The following is a 19,829-nucleotide window of genomic DNA, read 5'->3' as shown; positions in this document are numbered from 1 at the left end:
CAAAGAAGGGGAAAAAACTGACCTTTTTTTGAGGAATCAAAATGAAGAAAAGTCAATAGGAAGCTCTTACCCTTGAAAGACTGAGATTTTCCTTTTAAATGTCACAAATTACCTATTCCTTTGAAGTTACTTTAAAAAGAAACCAATGTTTTCTTGAGAAAGTGCTAAGACGTCCTAAGTGTTTGAGCAGTAGAATTGTTAGGAAGCTCGCTCTTGCATGATGTCTACAATACAAACTTCTGTTAATCTAGATATCCAATTCAGAGCTACAAAAGGCTATTTTGCAGGCAGAAAGAACCCTGTAGCTACATTTCTTGCTTCTTTACAGACCTCTTGGAAGGCTGGAAGGAAGAGCTAGTATTAATTATACATGATAAAGCAGTTTTGCTAAAATACTCTATGCTAGGAGTGTTTTGCCTAGTTCAGCTACTGTTGGCTGGATATTAATGTAGGTCATTCGTTAGGCCAGTTCAAGGTAATCCTCTAATTTGGTTTAAGGCTTCTAAATACAGAGCTGAGTGAATACCACAGAAAACTTCTTGTATGTATTTAGTTCATTTAAAAAACAAAACCAAACCTAATCACTTTTGCTCACCTCCCTTTTGCATTGCTTCTCCAGAAAAAGTTGTTATTTTTAGTTCCTTGTCGGCCATACGCAACAATTATTTGGAAGGGAGGTCCTTACAGCTTGATTTGTGCATTCCCACAGTGCAGAGATAACAGTAGCACTGATACAGATTGAGGCAACTTCAGAGAGGAACCACTTAGGAATTAAAAATAACCTTTATGTATAAGATGATTGATGGATAACTGCACCTTGTGTCAGGGATAACACGGATACAACAAGACTGTACCGAAGTCTGTACTGGAAATATCTAAACAGAACTGGGTTTGTTTAGGATTGATTAATTAGATCAGAATAAAGAGGTACTAGAAAAGGAGAAGTTTAGAGTATCTAAACTCAGTACTTCTTACAGGTCTATTCCTCTGTACTTTAACGTGTTGCTTCTCTGAGATACCTCAAGTTTCTTTAAAGCCTCTGATTGAGAATTGTTGCAATTATCTTACTAGCAAAAAGAAAGAAACCTGTATTTCATAGCTCATAAAATACATTTTACCAACACAGCTCAGGCTTCAACAAGAGTCAGTAGAGCTCTAAGATCTGTTAGGATGTACAATAGGAATAATAGGCCACTGTTTTTCAGAAATGATTTTTTTTTTCTTTTGATTAGATCTGAATTTGGACCATCTTCTATTTTGAGTGTGCAGTATGCCTAGCCTAAAGATACCATGGTTACTAAGCAAGACATCTAGCCACTATCATAATACAAATACTAGTGATACTAATAATAATGAAAAAAGGTTTTACCTATGTTAATTAAGTTAATACTCTTCCATTAAGACATTAGTAAAAGACTTTAAAAGCATAAGATATATCTGAAGTTTTAAAGATGAAGCAAGAAGAAAAACTTGAAATTATAGTTTAAAAACCAGAGCTTCTCAAATGCATACACTTTTGCCCATCCTCTCTGCATTCACAAACAAATAAAAAGCCTCGTATATGCAAGATGTGTAGGGGAACCGACAGAACAGAGATAGGTATCTTCTAGATCTGGATTCAGTTGTCATTTCTAGACTACCTGCTTGTCTAATCTAGCCCCAGCTGACACAAAGAATGACAAATATCTCTCACTGTCAGCAGCAGGACACAAATCTGAATCTTGCAAGTTGTGTGGATGGGTGCATATGTGTCTGCATGGCAGTATGTAATTAAATGCAAGTGACTTCCTTGGTAGACTGGCTCCTTAACTCATCCTAAGAGCACAAATCAGGGGCTTTGACTTAATGTAAAGCAGCTTTATACAGAATGCTTTACTTCTAAGACTTCACATCGTGCTGCTGTCAAAAAAGAGCAGAGGAAGATACGCAAGTCCTGAACCAAAGGCAAGATGCTAAGCAGCTGTGTAATCCATCACTTCTGAGCTCTCTTCTTGTCAGACTCAATTGTAGATGTACTCCTTTTGATTTGTGACATCCATGGCAGAAGTCTTGCAAAAAAGTCTGATTCAGTGAAGTGGGGTCATCCCTCATGAATTGCATTCTGGTTTTTTAGTAGGCAAATCTGTTCTTTTCCTACGGCCCAATGCTGCCCAAAGGATGCAACTGTTACATCCCCTTTCGCTGTTATTGCACAATAATATGATCTGCATTCTGGAACTATGTTTTTCATTTATTCATAGCAGCTAGACTCCAAACTCACCAAACCAAGTGCCACCAGGCAGGCCTGACAAAGGCTTACATTCAAGAAATAGACTGCTGGCAGCTTCTTTGAACCTTTCCTGTTCAAGCTTCCTGGTGAACAGGTACACCAAGAAAGGTAACTGCATTTTTATTTCAGAAAACAGGTCATTTTTCATGTCAGTATGGTGCTTTTAAGAAATGAAAGAAGGAAGAGCAGAACCGACCTAATCTAAATACTACATTGTTAGTTTAGACTTTGAACCGTACCACAGTTAGTAAGAAAATATGAAAATTTATTGAGGTGAAACTTTTCTCAGTTTACGTATTATTTCCCACGTCCTCACATTTATGAAGAAAACCTTGAAAAAGTTGATCTGCATGTACACCTTGTAGTGTTGTCTGTCTACTGTGCAGACAGAAGCCTGAGTTATGAACTACCTTATTTATTTCCATGTTTTTTGGTTTGGCTGATTTTGCCTTTTTTTTTTTCTTTTTCTCCAGTTTGAGACCACTAACTTACAATGTCTATGTTAGAAACATCGAGAGCATGTTAGAAACATCGAGAGCTCATGGTTGATTACTTAAACAGGAAAAAGGATAAAATAGTTTTGCCTTGTGATTTAAATTATCTTTCTACTACTCTAAATACTTCATTATACTCATGCAGAAAACACACTTTTAAAAAGAGAAACTGTACTTTATTTCTGAAGATGAACAAAGCCTTCAGGAGAACTTGTACGGAGATTAGGTTGAGCTTGACCATAGGTGACGGCTCATTATCACCCTGAAATACTGATCCTAGGCATTTAGCCAATGGAGTTCTCCAGGCCTTTGGAAGAAGAAACTGAGACATGAATAAAACGCAAGTAAAATGCTTTCAGGTTTCAAAAAGAACTAAAAGGAACGATAGCTGTAAAGGCAAAGAGTTTAACTTGCAAAATAAACTTAGAGCCTGGAAAGGTTTTAGTATCAGTCTTAGTAAGCAGTTGTTGATACCCTGCTTTGTTTGGTAATGATGAGCACCACTAAGCCCCTTTGCCCTTACAGGATTTGAAGCTTCATTTCTGAACTGAACCAACAGACAAAATCCCAAATCTGCACAAAAACCTGTCCGGTATGCATTACAGTTCAAATACAGCAGGTTTTTCTCTTAGTCATCAACCAAATGTTTACACCAGAAACTGAAAACAAAATTGAGAACCATTCCATTCTCAAGCATAAATCACAATGGTTGAGCATCTTTCCTCTGCCCCTCCCTGGATCAGAACAGCTCATGGGATACTGACATTTTCCATCGCCCAAACCCAGCTAAAATAGGCAGGTCGAGTCCATGTGATCCTGCCACTCCAGCTACACAAAGCAGAATGTATTTTCTGTCCTGTAACTAGAGGATTGGAACAAAAGTTGTGATAATTTGTGGCAACTTCAAATTAAGAACAATGTGAATTCCCTTTTTTATTTCTACTGTGATTACTTCTCAGATTTCTACTGTTTATAGTAGAATACAAAGAAATATCAGTCTAGACAGTGCTTAGTGACAATATATGTAATTGTCTTGAGATCTGAGGAGTTTTAATCTGATCTTTCACTGCTTATAGCATCTGTTGTTATTCTTGTTATTGAATATTATATGGACTCCACAACATAGTTAAATGATGTCAGTCCTCAGCATGATACAGAAGAATTGTAATGAAGAGTTCCTAATCAGAGTTAGGTTCTTCACAGATGCAAAATGAATGCATTCATATTCAAACAGTAAAATTAAATTGCAGGTTACCAGGGGAATTAATCCTGATTTGCAGCTATTTTTGATAAATAGGATTCAGGATGCTGGTGTCAATGAACTGCTCTCTACTGAAGGGAGAGATAAATATCAGCAGCAGGACTTCAGGAAAATTAGCTACCAGATTTGTTAAAATAACTGAATGATGAGATGCACCAATTAAAAACCATTTAGCAAGTTTGCAAATAGGTAACTCACTAGAAGATCAGAGATACTTCAGCTTCACAGGGGCATTTTATCTCTTTGAGGCATATAATAATTAAAATGGCCATTAGTGATAACGGAAATTATTCATACAAATCCTCCCATTCATTTATTTGACATAAATAGAACCCAAAGTCTATCTATGCTGTATTTTTTCCTTATTATAACCAACTCTATACATCTACAAATTATGAAAATGTAATTCCTTGAGTTCTGAAAAAGTCAAAGGAAAGTTATTTATGTATCATGCCTTTCCATCTTTACAAAAAATTAGAAATAAAACAGCTTCCAAAATGGTACACAGGACTGCATGGGGATGTGGATACTTGTATGCGTTCCTGTACATATCTGTGTGCGTATAAATGTACTTGGCTCTTAAAGAAAAGACAGAGGACAGGGAAGTTCTGTCTAGAGTATGCCTGTAAGATACACCAGTCTGGAAAATAGTACCAAATTCTCTAATCTGCATGTCTTATGTCAGGTAATTGAATGGTTTAATTAAGAGATTCTTACAGGAGATCTATTTATTGTTAACCACAGAGTACTGATATTTTACACAAATGTATATTAATGAAAAGACATCTTAAAACATGAAACAATAACAACAAATCAGATAGGAATATTTTTTAAAAGCTCTTGGTATAAAACAAAGACTTGAAACCTTAGCCATCTATTGTTTTCCTGCCTGAAAACATGACAACTTCCATGCCTGAATAAAAAATATAGTTGCCTTCCTTTTAAGCCAGGGATTTTTGCCACCCAGAATGCTTCTGCTGCAACCTATGATAGTATTTGCTTATGACAAGGGACAGTATTTTACCAGAACACCAGAGCTCAGGAATTTAACAGCCACAAAACTGTTCACCAGATTTTCTCCCATTTGTCTCTGAATTTTTCATGGAACAACAAGTTAGCAGAAGTTGATGAACATGCCCTTACTAAACAAGCATCTTTAAAATTAAAGAACAATTTTAAGGCAACACGCAAGGGCTAGATTAACAAATTACCAGGTATCTGCTAAATGACAGTCACAGTACTTCCAGAATGAAGTTCTGTTGGGCAAACACTTGGAAAACTAAGTTTGAATGGGGTAAGACTGGAACCAAAATTTTCCACAGCAATCTACACCCAAAGATCATCTTTGCTCATTAACAAAGTCAAATCAGAGCTGAAAGAATAGTACCAAAAATGAATGTGTGTGCATATATGCTCTGGAACATTCTCATAAAAGGCTGTATTTTAAAACATAACCTTATTCAGATATTTAAGTGAGTTCCTAATTGAAAGCACTGACTACTCCCCTTGAAGTAGCATTTTTATTATTGTATCTCCTCTCTAATTTAATTCTGAGTCCTTCTATCTCGGGTAGATTGTTTGCAGGTATGCTGAGAAGAAAGAGAATTGCCTGTACAGACACTTCCATGCCAGAGCTCAACCTGTGAATGCCGTGGCCTTTGAAACACTCACTAATTGCATGACAAAACTTGAAATCTTTCTTCATATGAGAACGGCTGACAGTTGCTTAAAGGCTACTTGAAAATTCTGGTGGAAGGTTTGCAACTGAGTTAGCAAAGAAACACCCTTTACTGCCTTTGTGAGGAGTAAGAAAATTCTTAATTGGCAGTCTTCCCCACTTCAAAATAACCTTTGAAACACAGTTAAAACAGAACTTAAAATTATGCGAGCAGTAACAAAATCCAGAGCCAAACCAAACTGTGTTATTTAAAATGTGAAAGACCAAGAGGGAAAAGCTGGGGCTACAGTCAAATCTTCTGCTCACAATGCAGTAATATTTAATAAAAATGAATGAGTTGAAGAAAATATAGGTTTTGTAATAATACAATATAATATCATCTCATTCTTGGGGTCTTTGAGCACTATGCACGAAAAATCTCCACTAAAGTAAGTGTAAAGCTCATGTAGTACAGGGTTCAGAGTAACTTTCCTGTGGGAGAAACTATTGTCCTGAGTTCTGCATGTACATTGAAATCCATAAACTGAAATTTTCCAACTCGTCTATTTCAGTGATTTTTTTTTTATATATAAAACTTGCCTTTGTTAAGCTTGTCACATGAACAAGATGTTATAAAGAACAAAGCTCAGCCTGACAATTTGCAAAATTATCTGTCAGGATTCTGCAGATCTCTTCTGCATTAGTCTCTCTCGTTCAGAGCCCAGTTAGGGTCAGGTGAAACTCAAGAAAAACTTGTGCCAGTTATTTGCCTCAAATAAGACAGAACAAGGTTAAAGAGAATGACAACATCATTTGTTAGCAGAGCATGTGTACGTGTAGGGGTGTGGGTACAAAGAGCAGTTAAATCTTTTTTAAAGGAAATCTATGGATTGTGTGATGACAGACCTTTTACAAACACAACTAGTTGTCCTATATAAACATATGTCTATATATACACAAACATATCATATACCCTTATTACAGAAAGATGTAAGTGAAAGGCCTCGGAATGTAGGTGGTGCTGTGCAGATGTCTGTACTGACAAAGCTGCCACTCAAGGGAAATTCTCTGTCCTATGACAACATTTTGACTTCATTGTGTGTATATAAAATACATATAAACCCCTATATTTTCTTGGCAGAAAGACTTTAAAGAATAAACCTGTTTCTCCAGATGGAGAATACTGATGCCTGATCTCACAAATCATAGCCTCTTAGCACAAACCTGCTCTTCCTTTAAAAGCGAGTATCCCAAATCAGATTTTTCATAAGACCAATACTCTTCTCAGCTCATCAACAATAAGAACAACATGTCCTCTGTACGCCTGTACCAAAAAAAAGGACAGGAAGTTCATGGGATTCTGTTGGTTACAGGTCATTATTAGATTTGTTTATGTCAATTGCTCTGCCCACTACTTTGCGCATTTAATGAGGCTGAAATATTTCTTATTAAAAACTGAATGGGGATTATTTGTTTACAGACTCCTGAGTATTTAAAACTGCCAGACTGACAATTATAATTCCTTTGTACACTCCAACTTCACCAGTAAAACTGGCATTACTTACAAACCTTCCCTAATTTTTTCAATTGTACTAGAAAGCTGTTACCTATGCCAGCGAATTTTGATGCTGTTCACAACCAGTACACAACGGAAGATTCCAAATTATGATTTATCCTAGTGATCTCACCCAGTGGTATGAAGTAAATACAAGAGATTACATAAAAGAACATAATCCTAACAATGCTTTTTTTTTTTTTCTTCACTTCTCATATGCCATAAAAATACTGGAAATATCATTATTCTTTTGTACAGTTTCTTCAAGGCTCCTGTGTGTTTGCACACAGTGTAGTAGGTTTATAACATAGCTTACAGAGTTCAGCTTATCAAATCTCTGCCAGACCTCATCAACATTTGCTCAAGGTATTAACTTTCAAAAAATGTTTCTGGTGAGCACAGCTACTAAACCAGAAACTCACATTGAAAACGTGCAATGTTTTGTGTTTTGCCAAAAGTGGCAAAAACATGAAGAAAAACCTAAGTGTTCTGAAAATGTAAGTATGTAAATATAATATGTAAATATGCAAACATGTAAATATGGCCTCTAAGATTACCAGAGGTTGTCTGGGACTTTGGTTTGGTATTTTCCCTCTTCTGCAAATTATATTATTTTTAATTCATTCCATGTGTATGAGTTCAGTTTTGCATCAGTTCAGTTTTGTTACCCTTGCTATCCGAGTTACAGATACACAGTTCCAAGAGAACACCTATAGGAAGAGGAGAGTCAAAACAAATAATTTCGTGTAGGCGAGGTGTTGAACTTTAACAGGAATTTGCTAAACACTGCAAAAAGTTAAGTACAGTAACTAAATACAAGATTTAGGACAGCTGGTTTTCTTTTTTTTCTTAGGCAAGAGTTGATTAAAAGGAAAGCCTCATGTCTATTGCACATTAAAGGTTTCATCTTAGCAAAAAGTTATATCTTTGGTCAGAAGCACTTTGTCATCTGTTTTGCAATAACAGATGTGTTTAAAGACCAACCAACAAAGGACTCTCCCAGAGCAGTGTCCTGCCTTTTCCAGAAACTTCTATATGAAGGTCACCTAGCAACATTACAGAAATGGCTTGCAAGGGCACCAGATCTATGTAAGCATGTTATTTCTGCACACTCACGTAAACCAGTTACTCCAAAATTATTTGAATTTCTGTTAAGTATCTATTGAAAATAGATAGGATTTACTATCGGGATTAAACTGCAATGAATACTAGCAAAAATGCATAATGTAGATAATCACAGAATAGCAAAGGCAAAGTTAAGAATATACGTAGAGATTATTTTCTTTAGTACTATTAATGTACACTTAGAAAGGGAAAATAATTTTATATGCACAGACAGTTGCATCTGAATGACTTCATCAATATTGCTATGTCATACAGGTACATATTTTAAAGATATTAATCATTAGTTCTTCATCTCCAAGAAAGAAGAAATAATTCCTTTTAAAACTACAGAAGTATATAGTCTTAGGAAACCACATGAGGAAACATGGACATATTATGTGGACATATTCAGCTATACTGTCACAGAGGACAAAATTTTAGTGACCATAAGTTCACGTAATAGAAGCTGAATCTTCATCATATAGATGTGCTGGTTGACTGAAAATGGGTTAATTTTCTTCATGCAGTTAGAAACCTTTCTTTTTCATAGCTAACATGCTCATTATTTGAACTTAGTTGAAAACAAGCAGATAACACCCCAGCACAGAGTCAATGTTTTTAATTGCTCTGTCCTGAGAGCCAAGTACATTGTGAATGCTCTGCCCACAGAGATGGGGCAGAGCATGACTGACATCCAGACTGATCAAAAATAGTATTCCATCCCATTAGCATCATGGAGAAGCTGGGAACTTCCAATTTTGCTTCTTCCAGGGGAGTTTTGGTCAGGACATTTAGCTCAGCCTTTTGCCATTTTGCAGAAGCCTCTGGGCTTTTCTGCCTTTTTTCCTCCCTTTTCTCCCTCCAGGATCAGCCATGGGACCAGGTGCTGTTTCCTAGGACTGGCTGCTCAACATGTTTGTGAGGAAATGCCTTGAGTATCTTTTACTTCTATTTTATATATATATACATACTAGTAGTACGGTACTATTTTGTTATTTTATTAAACTGTGTTCATCTCAATCCAAGTTTCTCCCTTCCCTTTTGATTCTCACCCCTGTTGGGGGGGTGGTGGAGGGTTTGAGCAAGCGGCTGTTGTGGTTGTATTGCTAGCTCAGGTTAAACCACAACAATAGACTAATAAGGACTTTATAGATACAGTTTATACACACGTGGTATATACATTATACATAGAAAACTTTTAAGGAGTGAAGTCCTACAAGCAAAATTCAAGTCTATTAAGTTCATAACTAAAAGGAGATCTAATTGCAGGAGAAACAAGCCTGAGGAGGCAACTCAGGAATAGAATGAGGTAAATTAGATAAATTAACTTCATAGTAAAACAAACTAAGGAAAGTTCAGGAAGAGGCATAAGGCATTCTGACATATCATTTCCACAGATTTTTCTAGTTGAATTCATCATTGATGACTAGCAAAGTGCATTCTTTCTTCTAATATATTCTGCTTAAACTCAAGAATGCCCCACATTATTTAACGTAATTTTACACATTTGCTTTAGGAATGTGTTAGTCATAAGCAGGAGCTTACCTACACTGCCCATATCTCTAAATCCATAATACTAGGTCTCAGCTACAATGAGTCTGGCAACACTAGAGCTCAAAAGATCCAATGTAAAACTCATGAAAAAAAATTTATGTCTTAATCATGGTGTCATCTACATGGTAAGAAAATTTAATGTTTCCAAGGAATCTTATTCTTTTGCCAAAAAGGCTACATAAAATATACACCGCATCATGCTATATGAAGACACATAGGAGATAAAAGTTTGTGTAGTCAAATGAAAGTTTCACAAACCCATTTTGGAACAGTATTGGTGTAACACTGGAACTGGTGTGACAAGACTGGTGAGAGCACCGAATAGAGTACTATCGATCCTGGGGAAAGAAAACAGAGAATCTTTTACCAAGCAGCTCAGCTCTTGCTCTACATAGCAGTTATGGGTGAGATCATGATGTTATATTCTTGTGGTGGAAATGAAAGTTCAGCTATGCACGCTGCATGTTAAACTGGCCAGTTATAATCAGATTTCAGAGTCCCAAGTAGCATACGCAAATTTTAAAACAAACCTGCATCTGAATAAGCCAAAATCAAAATGTAATGCTACGCATGTTCAGCCTTTAAAACTACATGTTATATTATTTCTCAGATGCACTCAAGGATGAGTTGTAGCTAATGGTCAGGCAGCATTCATTTCACTAATCTATTCCTACCCTGCATTCCCTCATTGGAATTTTGAAGCAAGAAGAAGGTAATACAATGTAACTTTAAGCTTTGGGTGTGTTTCTACAACAGACACTCAGTTAAGGTCAATTCCAAATGACCATTGATTCAGGAAGGATGGAAAACAAAGGGCTGCTAGTCCTTGTGGTTTTACTACATCAGCAAGAAGCCCATCCTGAGACTGAATTAATACGGATTGGTGATTGCATTAACTGCTAATTTGTCTTGCCTTCTGTACTAGAGATTATTTCTTCAGCGGGAAGTTAAAAAGACTGTATTTTGTTATTGTAGGGAGGCATCTGAGAAGAACTTGCACAAAGCCAGGTAACTAAGCAGTTCTTTTCCTGAACTGGATTTGCAAAGGTGGACTCACACTCACAGCTGGAATGAACCCTTCTACCCTGGTCACACCCTGGCTGTAGCTCTTTGCTACTAACGGTGCTTGTTTGAGCTCTGTCCCAGGTCATTCACTGAATTTGCAGAAGAAAGTGCTCTATTTCTTCCCTGTCTGCCTTGTTTGAGAGGCGGAGAGTCTTGTATAGATTCCCTGGAGATAAATTATCTTTTAGGGAACCAAGATTTAAAAAAAAAAAAAAAAAAACCAACAGAGAGAAATGCCAGACAAGAATAACCTGTCATGTGAAATGGCTGTCTGTGGGAGGGCTACTTCCATTACAAGTGAGATACAGGATTGGGTCATCCTCTTTCGTGGCAGCAACACTGTTAGTTTACACGTGATCATGTTTATAATTGTCAGTATTTGAGATTCTTTCAATCCCGTTGTGAAGAGGAAGAATCAAACAGCCATAATCCCATCATCGTATAATATGTAATCCCTCAAAAAGGGTCTGAGAGGATAGTGGATTCCTCTGTGTGGAGGTAGACTCGTAACTTGACCAGAAGTTACAGATTGATTAAAAATATGTTTTAATATATGATGGGTGGTAGGCTCTGTAATCCTGAACCTATAGTTAAAATGTAAACCCACAGATTAAATGGCCTGGTGAAGACCGCAGCAGGAAAAAAAAAAAAAAAAAAAAGAAAAAAAGAAAAAAAGAAAAAGACCACATATTCATATTCTTACAATCATCCTCAGAGGCAACTAGCATCAGTAATGGCAAAGCAACAGGTACAGACTGCTGAAGTGGCACAGAGAGTGTATTCAAATACAGACCGTATGCTTATATTTAATAAGCACGGCAGGTGAACAATTGGATTTGAAAGGGAAATTAAATGGGCTGACCTAAGAGCAGAGGCATTTATTGTCTAGCTCTGTGCTTTCTATTCCATGATTACTGCAAAGCTCTTCTGTAAACCAGTATGAAGGAACACATTACTGTGATTGTGCATCAGCTAAGCATGGTAGCCACAGCAGGGAATACAAAAACATTTTAAAAAGTCAAATTCAATCAGCTTTTACCTCCAAGCTTTTATATTCCCTTTTCTTTTAATCTCTTTTCCTGCATGATGTCTGCTTTAAGCCTAACATTTTTTTGCATTAGTGCTATTTCTAGTTGCCTAATAACACAATAAGGTAGAAAAATTAGCAAAGAGTAATAGGGAGACAGAACTCATATTCTAACACTCTCTAAGCTAAACCAGAAATAACTGTTTGGCTGGACCACAAATAGCCAATTAGTCTCAGATTGCAATATTAACTCAAAGGGAAATGCAAGGAACAAAAGCCTTCGCAAGTGCTACAATTTGTAACTGATTACAGATTAAAATTAGCTTTATGAGTTGAGACCATCATCATAATACTGAATGTGAAAAAGAGAGGTAGCCAAGGAAAACAAGTATGAAGTTTCCCCTACGTGGTGAACAAATTCCAGAAACGAAGCAAATAAATACTTAAACTGGGAAAATATTTGTAAGAGTTCTTATGAAAGTGCAAGTGAGTAATTTCATCTTCTCTCCAGAATAAACTATTTGTAGCATTTAGCCTGTGAACCCCACAAATTTTACTGTCCCTAATGCAATTGTTAGAGACTTTCTCGAGAAGCTTCCCAGACATCAGTGCATGTTTCAAAATGGAATGCAAATCATCGAAACCACAGGTAAAATAAAACAGATTATCTAAGTGAGGAACAGAGGATATGAAAGCAGGACAATGGGTGTCACAGGTAATTATAAAGATGCATCTGGTCCCTAGTTACTTTTGACAAAGCCGTTTTTGTGATTTATGGCAGGTGCTTGTTTATAAACCTATTTCAGCACAGCCACACTGAAGCACATTCATCATTCTGCCTGGTCTTCATTATTGGATAAACGTCACTTAAACAACTTGAATCCAGACTTGTACTACCTTGACACAAAAATCAGGATCTCCTATTTGCCTGCATTTATTTATTTATTTCCATTGACCTACAGAGCTGGGTTCTGTTTGACAAAGGGTCTACACTTACCGCTCACTTAATTCAACACAGAAAGCAAATATAAGTGTACTGAAGTTCAGCAAAAAATGTTAGCAAGCATTACCTCTTTTTATATCAATATATTTTTGTGTGTGTTTTGTGGAAATACAGGCTAACCAACCTGCAAGTCTGGCAAACAACACGTATCAGCTGCAGCCTGTCCTTACCCTCAAGTTCTGTCCACTGAATAAAGCCAGCAACCACCTGACAACCTGGTCAAGAGAAAAGGAGATCCATTGGCAGTTGTGGATTTTTTTTTTTCTTTGTAGATTGCTAAAACAAATACTCAGAGCCCACCTTGCTAGGAAATATAAAGCTATGTAATGATATCACCTGGCTTTTTTTAAGTTTGAACTGTCAATAAACAGCTTCACATAGAAAAAGGAAGTTGAACAATTCAGAAATTGTGCACAACACAAACTATATATTGAGGTTTTTTAGGAAAAGGTATGGTGGTAGAGAACATTATTTTTATTGTAGGTTAACTACAGCAACTCTGAGGCAGCATATTTACATGCAAGGAGTGAAAATCTAAGGGAATATAGTTGAATGCTTAAAACTCAACTGCATTTTATTCCTAATTCTGCTTGGCACATCAAATTATAGGTCCAAGTATCTTCCCAACTCTCAACCATTACAGAAATTAAATAAACTTATTAGAGGAAAAAAAAAGATACTAAGGATTCTTTTTGAAAAAGAACAAATAAAAAAGAATTTTGATTACAATTAAGTCTTCAGAAATATTTCATTGTGGAAGTCAAGCCATGCCAATAGCCGCAATCAGATAAAACATACTACAACATTCTTCAAATCAGAGCACCAATTTCAATAAGCAGACTCGAGACACATTTTCTTGAAAGAAACAAAGCTTACCCTAATTACTGTCTGTTATGAACAGTCTCAGTCACTGAGTGTTTAAAAATCAAAACATCAAGAGAATTTTTAGAAATAGTTACACATTTACAGACCATCCTAATTATTGACTGGCTCTGGAGCTGTTTCATTTGATGCTAACAAATTGTCAGCATGACTACTAGAAACGTACAGAAAATACAAAGTAAAGAAACTTAAACAAAACATAAAATAAAAATGAAGGACTTGGTTTCTCATCTCAAAGTAACTCCATTTATTGGACTAATCAAAAAAACAACTAATCCTGTAAGGCTTTGCAGAATATATTATTGGCAACAGTAATGCTAGCTATTGTAAAATGAATTTTTAATCCACCTGGGTCACTTCTTCATTTCCTATTAAAAACCATCCATACAGGTTCAACTGTTACCTGCTTCCTGTAATTAGGTTGCTGAATGCAAGTCAGCTGGAATACTGCTTAAATGTAAATAAAGACATGTAATAATTTCTTGTTTTAGCAGCATGAAGTTATTTAGAACATTTGTTAATCATGAAATTGCATATTCAGCACACGTAGATATATTTCTAACACTGATCTAATGATAACCCATGCATTTCTCCATAATCTCAAATGTATTTAAAATATTATGTGCTACTGAATATGAACAATTAACTCTTTGTCTATAAGTTGTTATTGTTCAACTTACTGTGTATGCGTAGTAACTGAATTTCACACCAAATCAATATACTTTTGAAGGAACTCAAGGAACTCTCTGCCCCAGCACAGGATTAACTCTATTTATATTGTTCCAGATAGACGTTTATTCTACCTGCTTGTAAAGATCTCTAGTGTTGATGTGAAGTGGCCCCAAGCCAAAATTAGTCTCTTCAAGTCAGACTGCCTTGGCTTTTCATTAAAGAGAGCACAGCATCTAAAAAATTATTTCCAATTTCTACTTAAAGGGTTTTCAGTCATTGCTGTGATTGTCTGGAACAATGTAAGCCTTCAGACTGAGAAAACTTAAAAGAAGAGGCTTGAAACAAACCTCTCCTAAGTCCTTTATATCTTTACAAGGTAGGTCTCTCCCTTCGGGTTTGCTTTTAATCCAACAGCCCAGTCCTTTCCTGAGCTACACAGTCTGAAGTTAAACGGAGCAGTACACAACTGCTCGCCTCATCCTTTTTCCCCTCTTTAGAGGCAGATATCACAGATGTATATTTTTATTTTTTCATCCCTTGCCAATCCTCCACATGTTCTCAAAAACCACAACTGCAGATCAGAAGTATCCACAGATCAAGTCCATCAGGTTCACCTGATGTAAGAGCAGTTTGTTTTTTGCTTTCTGTTCTTTCCTTGATGAAGACTGAAAGGTTTTCTGGTGGTTGGTTTAGTTGTGGGTTGTTTTTTTTTGTTTTTTTTTTTTCTCCTCTACTCCTGTTCAGTTTACTTTTTAGTAAAGGTTGATTAAAAAAAAAGAAAGAAAGGCACTGAACGCTTTTACTTTCTTACCATAATCTGTCACCAGCCTCCATCCACTGCGAGGCGAGTGCACAGATTGCAAATTTGAGTTGGCCACTCCACATGCTGTGCAAGGGAACGGAGGGTTTCTTACTTTGTTACATCCTTCAAAGTGCCAGATAGTCTAGCCAAGTTTTACTGACAAATTCTACATACCAAACTCCCTCTGACATTACTGGAAGCACACGAAGGGATGATCTGATTTTTACATTGCTAACTAAAATCGTATGCGCTCTGTAACATTTTAAATGAAAAACAGTAGCAAGATGACCTATTTTCTAACATACAGAAAACCACAGAACCATACAGTTAGAATTCTTACCATGAAATTCCGGTACACAACCAATTTAGTTGTACATTAAGCATTTATAAATCCTGTTCCTTACATTTTTTTCAGAGAGACAGTTATTTTCATTTATGAAAAAACTGTCTCCAAACAGAACGCCTCATTGCAAAGGACCACATGAACAAAAGCCATAGACTGAAGTCACTACTTGTGATTACCACTTCATTTATCATGACTTTTTTTAAAAGATTTATTCTTCTTGTTTCACTGGATTTTAAAAATTCTCTTTCTTTTCAGATCTTTCTGTAGTGGATACTTCTTTAAGGATTTGAGTTTCTAGGTTACAGAGCAAGCACTCCCCCTTCCCTTAAGGTCTCACGTCTATTTTTAAACCTAACTTCTTTCCAAATACCACATTTTTCACTTTCTGATGTAAGAAGAACCTTCTTTCTTTCAGCTTCAGCAATGAAAAACAATTCAAAAGAAAATTCTCTTATCTTTTAGTCATATTTCTGTCCAGAATCAAAGGTTATCTGAATTTTCAACCTGTCTTTGACAGCATTCTACTTAGTTTTTCACTAACAAGCTCACCTATTTCTTTGAACACATTAATTTATGGACAAATTCACAAGTGAGTTAATATGGTAGGGAATTACAGTATATCTTCAATGAAGGAAACTACTTAAAAACAACAACGGAATACAGAATCTACAGTTCTAAGCTTGGCTCTTTGGTTTATCGTGGAACTTGTTTAATATTTGAAAGAGCACACAGGGACAGAGTGTCCAAACGTCTCTTTACAAATAAACTGCCAGCTTTTCCTTTCATTTTCTTTTCCCTAAAAAGAAGACTACGAATTCTGAGATGTCATTAGGATTGTAAGAGTTGTACTTAGTGGGAATGAGGAACACTCAACAGGTTGATTTTAGCTTTCCTGTAGCTTGTGGTACAGAAAAGACATTTCAGTTGCTAGTGGAACTCAATTTATTGGCACAGATCTGATAAACTAGACAGTGCGGACATGAAACACAGAAGAAGGAAAGGATTCACTGTGGATAATATTTATACTAATGAAGGATTTAGGAACTAATGTTTTTCAAGAGATGACTTACATCCCACAGTAATTAACTTTATTCTTTGTGTATCTTTTATATGAAAGACTAACAAGATCTCGCCTGATTCATTTTCCATTTCCATGCCGAGCAAAGGACCTTCTGAACACGCTTGGTCTCAACAACATTTCCATGAAAGAGAAATGGGTCTGGGAGGATTCTCTTTAAAAGAATTCTTTAAAAGTTGCTGCTGAACAGAAACTGTTCCCTTGGGCCTGTAAAACACTGGTGAGTTAAATAAAAGAAATTATTTGTATTTTCTGCAGTATTCTCAAAGATGAACATCTTTCTAACAGCCCATTTGATGCTGGCTGACAGAATCCATACTCATACACAACTACATTTTAATAAAAGGGTGATATATGACAACTAAGTTACCAATGACCTACCACAAGCTACTCACAGACCAGCCTGGCCTGTTGACTGTTAAGTTTGATATAAATTCTGAGCTGCCCTCTGTTACCTCTAGAATACCCCTACCTTTAAAAAAATAAATTAAAAAAGGTATCATTAAGTATCACTTTAAAAAAAGCTCATAACTGAGCACTATGATTTTGACTTCTATGATTTCCACAAGGTACCTTGCATGGAGAAACAGAAAACAAAAGCTAGGTGCAGCACTGTAACTTTGATGTTTGTAACATACTGGTTCTATTGTAATTTTCAGAACTTTCTGCAACACAGAAATACTGTATAATATAGACAAATTCACCCCAGACGTCTACTTAAACCAGGAATTATCTTTCTTGCACAAAGAGTTTGACAGCTATCCATAAAGGAATTTTTAAAAGAAAAAAGGTGCCATTGATTTAATTTCACATTTACTAAAAATGTGAGAATTCATTCTCTTAGGATTATGAAAACAACATTGCTGTGTTACCACACGGTATAGCATTAAGACGTAGAATTGAAAATAGCCTCAAGCGTCTGATAAGAATAATGTGAAAGCAGAGGTTTGTTTCTACTTTAATGTGGCAAAAAAATATTTACTGATCTTTTCCTGTCTTTTCCCACCTTCTTCACTTTGTGTTCATAATAAACCCTTCATCTTTGAAGTCAATTTAACATCCTCCATGCAATCAGGAGGGACACAGGTAAGAAGTCTATGAAAGAAGACAGTTGAATTCTGATATAAGATGCTTCAACACGGATATAAGCTGGATATACTACAGTGAAAAGAATGCAAAAATGCATTCTTCTGTGAATGGTTTATAAGAATTTTGCTAATGCATATTTTCTACACTCAGAAGACCAGAGAAGGAATTGGAAAAGCCTTTGTAGCCTGAGGACCTTACTGTGAGGGAACAGTTACAAGGTGTTCAAGCCTGGAAGTATCTGGCCTTCTATTTCTTTGTTTTCACCTTGGCAGTGCTAGGCACATCGGTATGCTTAAATCCCAAATCCCAAACCAACTGCCAATTGGTCTTCAAGCTTTTTGATAGACTGCAAGAACGGGGAAGTGAAAAGATATCTATTTTAAAATATTCAAGAATTATTTCAGAAACATTTCCATTGATATAACTAAGCAGAAGCAGAGAAGGGCAGGCAGATGTAACAAAATGGAACAAAAAAACCCTTTACAACCCAGCAGTTCACTTCATCTGCTTGAGAATCTGATCCTCACCAGGGGCTTCACAAACCAAAAGTTAAAACAAAAACCTTTCCCATTCAGCATGTTAAGCACGAGAGAAAAAGGTGCAGTCAGGGAATCTGACAGATTAAAAAGAAAAAACACCACAGGTTATCCTTTGTCTTGGACTATCAAAGTGATGAGAATTCTTAACTCCATTTATTTTTTTCCCCTTTATGCAGCCCTCACAGATCATTTTGCTACACATCTAAACCCTGAGACTGCAAAAAAGAGTAGATGAGGACAACGATGGCACAATCACTGGACTTACTACATCCAGAGGAACTGTAGAGTATATATGGAAGCATTAGAAGGAGCTGAGAAAGGTCTTCATCTATCAACTTAAAATATTATAATAGCTGAGGAATAGCATTACTCAGAACAGTACATTTTTTTGGGGAGGAAAGGGATTAAGTCATAATGAGAACATTACAACTATGTTTTTCAAGTTAAGACAGAAGACTGTGAGCATATATCTTTATATCCAGGCTGCTTTTATCTGAAAAAACTAGAATTCACAAGACCATATTTATAAAAAGTCTCTCTTTTTGAGATATTTATAGTGTTATCTCATATCTGTTATGCACTTCCTCTATTTCTATGTTTTAGACAATGAGACCAGAAATAGTAAATTAAAATACATGTAGTTCAATATTATGACGTGTGTTTCTTTGTATTTAACTTCACTTTTGTTATTTGTTTCCAAGATTTTACATAGGTTTCTGATGGTCTTAAATAGGATCCTTCTTTAAAACATTAAGAATGGCAAATAAATTATCAATGTTTAGGAAATAATAAAAAAAAAAAAAAAGTAAAGCTCAACAGGAAACAACTCATGGAAAACAGCATTGGCATTTGGTGATGTCTTAACCCTCCAGTTCATTAAAGGATCACCCAGAAAGCTATGGAGATTCAGCTCTCCTCAGTATGGACAAATTAGGAAAAAAATATGTTAATTCTGAATCTGTGTAAACACATAGAAATACTTCAGTACAAAGGCTCACAGGAAATGTTTTTTGTGAAATATCTCTAGATATTTATAGAAGGTTGCTTCTCTTTTCCCTCACCCAAAAAAAACATTGAACCAACCTGAGAAAATTAAAATTAGAATCCTCAGCTGCCATGTTGATACTCTCATCTTTTTATGAAGAATAATTTGCAAAACTTTTTTTGCAGTTAGCATACACTGATATTCACAGTCAAAGTTGTATTTCAAACTAAAATGTCCAGATATAACTCACTTTAACAAATACTCATGTATTGCCAGTCAACGAAGAAAAAAAAGAGGCTAGAGAGGAGTAGCCGAACCATTAGAAATCTTTTCCCTAAAACAAGCTGCCACCATCTATTCTTTTGTTTGTTGAGATGTACTATGGAGACATATCTTAAAAATTAGTTTAAAATGTTAATGGAAGTGAAATTGCAAGATAATCTCTGT

At 35.9% G+C, this 19,829-nt stretch overlaps 2 long non-coding RNA genes across 3 annotated transcripts in view; one reads left to right on the top strand and one right to left on the bottom strand.

Moving 5' to 3' along the window:
• The window catches only part of LOC110358258 (uncharacterized), a 366,704-nt gene that overhangs the window by 265,923 nt on the left and 80,952 nt on the right, over window positions 1-19,829 (bottom strand). The gene's annotated exons all lie outside the window — the stretch shown is intronic.
• Window positions 1,597-19,059, top strand: LOC110358261 (uncharacterized). Its single transcript, XR_002412589.2, has 4 exons — window positions 1,597-2,377; window positions 14,808-14,919; window positions 16,809-16,989; window positions 18,574-19,059. It is a non-coding gene; the product is annotated as an uncharacterized LOC110358261 (long non-coding RNA).

This window comes from Columba livia, chromosome 7 (assembly GCF_036013475.1).
Source record: "Columba livia isolate bColLiv1 breed racing homer chromosome 7, bColLiv1.pat.W.v2, whole genome shotgun sequence".
Classification (NCBI taxonomy): domain Eukaryota; kingdom Metazoa; phylum Chordata; class Aves; order Columbiformes; family Columbidae; genus Columba; species Columba livia.
Note: the sequence above shows the minus strand (reverse complement) of the source record. Positions and strands in the feature narration are given on the sequence as shown.